A 4,621-nucleotide genomic window follows, 5' to 3' on the forward strand; every position below is an offset into this window, starting at 1 on the left:
GGTTGGGGTTCTACTTGGTATGCTCCAGCATGGGTTGTCATGGGCTTTCGACCTTGAGACCAAATCAGCCCTTACAATAGAGTCACCTTGGAAAGTTAACTTCTCTGTGCATGGGTTTTTTTTTTTTATACTGACAATGACCTCTTTCTAGGATTATTGTGGGGATGAAATAAGATGAGGGCATTGGAGTCCATCCTGAAGTCTGGGTGGGAGGTACATGCCAGTAATCCTAGGCCTGGGAGACCAAGACAGGAAGATCCTGGGGCTAGCTTGCTAACCAGCCTTACCAAACTGATGAGCTCCGTACTCACCAGACATGCTGTCAAAAAAATAGTGGAAGCAATTTTTTTCTGAAAATAACCAGTGTCAACCTTTGACGCTACACAAAAGTGTTCACACATGCAAATGTATATTCACATACCACACAATAGTAAAAATATAAAAAGACCACTTATGGATACTATTTACAAAAATGCTTGATACATACTAAATACTACGTAATGGTTGAGCCATACCAACAAGGGCTCAGTTCTAGAGCTGTCACTTCAAGGGGCCACATGAAGCTCCGGCTGAGAAAGATGCCACTCACCAGATCTTCTATGACATTTTTATTAATAGTGCTCATTTTAGGCTTGCAAAATGAGTGAAGGTGTTTGGCACTAAGATGGATCACCCAAGGTCAATTCTGGGGGTGAACATGGTGAGGAGAGAACTGGTTTCAGCAAGTTGACCTTTGACAACCACACATACACCACGGCACACACATACACACACAAGTTTACATGTACACAGGCACTCGTGCACACACGCACGCACACACTATATGAAATGAAATAAATTTTAAAATATTTTTCGTCTTATGATGAAGTATTTACACGCCTGGCTTGAGAGGGTGGAAACTATTACACTGGTCAAGGATGTTGCTTCATTCATCACTACATTGCTAGTGCTTAACACATGCTGTCTTTAACTGGATGCCCACAAAACCTCTGAGGACAGAATTTATAGCACCTTGAGATCACTCTCAGAGCACTTTCTCATATGCATCCCTCTGAAGTATAATCACACATACACTTAACTATTCCTCCCAACTAGACCATACATTTCTCAAGGGTAGACACTCACATTTGAGAACCTGCCTTGGGAGATCATCCCTCTACCTAGTATGGTCTAGTCAAATCAATACAGCCATGCACCACATAGACTATCACATTCTGAGGCTGTGAGTCTAGCAAACTATGGATAGCCACTCAGGTACTCATTGTTTTTATTGACCCAGGGTATCACGTCAGCTCCAAAATGTCCTTCCTTCCTTGTACAGACGGTCTAATGCCTAAACTCTGAGGGACTGTTGGTCTGAGACTCTCTGGGTGGTATACACAGAGCTCTACTTAAAAGGCCAAGTGTGTGGTGACACAGAACATTCATTAAGCTTGGACTCTGAAGCTAGTTCCTGACAGTCAAAACAGGTGTCAACCCAGATGTCTGTAAGTCTCCTGTTCGAGTTCACAAAACTATATTCAATATAGTTATTCAAATCTACCTAAAAATTTCCATTTATCTTCTGATGAATTATTTTTCTTTACTTCTTTGACTACTCTGGTAGATGAAAAGTTGGTATATATTACTAAATGTCATGGTTCCTGAACCATGTCACACTCATTTATTTAACAAGTCATTCAATAAATAGCAAAGAGCCCACAAAACCAAATGAGACTAATATGCCTGCCTTGGCCCTTGGTCCAAATGTGGTGAATGAAATTAAGTTCATTATTGGAATATGTCTTATAAGCATTTTGATAGAATTATGTTCTAGCTGTTATTGAAACACAAAGGAAAACTTTTTTAAAAAAACTTTTGATCTTAAACAGGTAATTTGTGATATTTTATGGAAGAGATGAAGCTTATCTGAATTTGGGGAAGGGTCATTCATCTTTTCATTCAATAAATATTTACTGCTATGAACTTAAGAGGCTGCAACCCATCTAGGCATCGAGTTCATTTGTTGGTAGCAAATAAGATGAGGTTTCTGAACACATGGAACTAATTACTAAAACATCAAAAAGGAGATATGTAGGAAAACAAAGTGGAAGGCGTGATGTGATCCCCTGTGACAGGATCGGGAGGTCAGATCACTAACGCTCTCTGTGAGAGCTCATTCCGTTCCAAGCCAAACACTAGCGTTATGTCCACAGCATTCTACCCACCACATAAGGGTCAGTCTGGGCTGGTAAGTACAGGAAACAGAAGGAAGAAATAAAACCATTGAGATTGTGGGGGAAGGAAAAGACAGTCTGGCTTCAGGTGAACATTGCTGAGACAAGGATATATAAAGGGATATTTCCAAAGGAAGAAGGAAGCTGCAAGAAGACACTGCTTTGAGGAAGAAAGTTATAGTTCTAAGAAGAAAAGGCACACATAAGAAACATTCCAAAAAGATAGAATGCAGGCATGTATGTATGTATGTATGTATGTATGTATGTCTACAGGTACATATGTACATATGCTTGTATGTATGTCCTATGGACAAATGAATGGGTGAATGATGTGATGGTAAGAGCCAAACAGAAAATCTAAATATCTACCATTTTCCTTCACTCAGACACTATCTTGGATTCATTGAGGAACAAATTTTAAAAAAAAGTATGATTTCTTGACATTGTTACCTCCTACTAAACTACAGCCTCCTTAAGGAGAACAACTATGCTGTCCCCCTAGGGCCTAGAGACATGCCTGGTCTCCTGGCTTTCTACAAGTGCAGCTGTTGATTGCATACCCAGCTGCCTTCCTTCCTTCCTTCCTTCCTTCCTTCCTTCCTTCCTTCCTTCCTTCCTTCCTTCCTTCCTGCCACAGTCCACTGCCCTTCATGCCCACTGACCAGGATGCTACATTCAGAAGCCTGGAGAACTCTTGCTTTCTCCCAGGATCCATCCCTGAGTCTTGTGTCCCTCGCTGACACATCTTGTGTCCTTATTCCTGCTTTAGTCTCCCAGGCACAGGGACCTGGCTGTCAAGACGGAGAGCTTGGATTCATCCCATCATCTAACATTCAGCATAGAAGGAGCCCATTTAGAAACTGCCAGTGCACACAAGCTAAAGCACATGAATTGAGTCGTTGGGTCAGAGTGAGCCCCAGTGGCTTAGCTGGGCTTGTGGCTGTCCACCAAATTGGGCAAATTGTGGTTTATTAAGCCAGTTTCCATCCTGGTGACACCTGTTAGTGGAGCAATTGTTACCGAACTGTCAGTTTTCCCATTGTAAGGCCCTGTTGCTGAGCTTTATGGCTGCCACTGAAGTTTGTCTCTGCTGGAAACCTGACACATTAGTGTGCCTGTAGCCTTTGGGTCTATTTTGAAAATAAGAATAAATTAAAATGATGGGTTATTTCACTGTGCTGTGTCCTCAGTTGGCTATTCTGCGAGGACACTGTAATAAGCCCAGCTCATCCAGGTGGTGGACTATGGGCTGACGTGACAGATAGGCACACTTACACATGTCCCTCCTTGTCATTACATCCACCTTGTCAGTAATCTCCTGGTTAAAGAGCACCTGGTGACAAGATGGACCATAATGGTTGCCTGGCTCTCTTTACGCTGTCACAAAATAGCACAAGTTTTGCAAGTTTCTCTACACTGCACATAAATTGACCGTGTAAAAGGTTGTGGGGGCATTTTTGATAGTACAAAGATCTAATCACGGGTCCATGGCTCCTTGGGGCTTGGGGTTATGTAAGAACAATGAAATCATGCCTCAGGATTAGGTTCATGCTGCCAGCAGATGACCTGTGGTGCCCTAGTTAGTGACTTCTGGTCACAACCATATGCCATTAGAGGACGGTAACAGGTTTAGTGAACCCATAACCCACCTTTCAGCCCTGCCCCCTAAGCTGGAGTAAGTTTCAGTGTGTAAGTATCATAAGATAGAAGCGCCTATAAGATGGAGGATGCCTCAGTAAAGCACTTGCTTTGCAAGCATGAGGGCTGGAGTTCAGGTCCCAGAACCCCTTAAATGTTAGGTGGATGTGGCAAGCTATGCCATTTGGCTAGTCATACTCATCAAATCAGTACGCTCTGGCTTCCAATGAGAGACCCTGCCTCATTAAGGAAGGAGACGGTCAATCAAGGAAAATACCCAGTGTTAACCTCTGGCCTCCACACACATGTACACACACATGGCCCTATATACATGTAAGCAAACATATATTTATATTTATCATACATAATGTACAAAACACAAGGGCTTTTGAAAAGTCATTGTCACTGTGCTAAAATGTTATGCACATTATAACACTGGACAAAAATTATTTCAGAAAGTAGAAGAAAGTATATTTAAAATATTTTCTTCTGCCCTGTTAATACAAAACACAGTTTTCTACTCAGGGAAAGAAATTACAATATTTAAATAACAATTCTTATCATTATATTCATCTAATATTTTTATGAAAGCAATATAGTCGGAATGGTTCATTTTAAAAATGTAATTTTTTTAAAAAGTTTAACAACTCTTAACATTTTCAGGAGCTAATTGAGGCCTATGTGTAGCTCACTGACATACCCTCTCTTCACAAAGTAATGGCAACTCTCGCTCCTAGAGAGGGTGTACATTTTCCTTCATATACTGA

This window comes from Grammomys surdaster, unplaced genomic scaffold, assembly GCF_004785775.1.
Source record: "Grammomys surdaster isolate TR1022 unplaced genomic scaffold, NIH_TR_1.0 126298, whole genome shotgun sequence".
Classification (NCBI taxonomy): Eukaryota; Metazoa; Chordata; class Mammalia; order Rodentia; family Muridae; genus Grammomys; species Grammomys surdaster.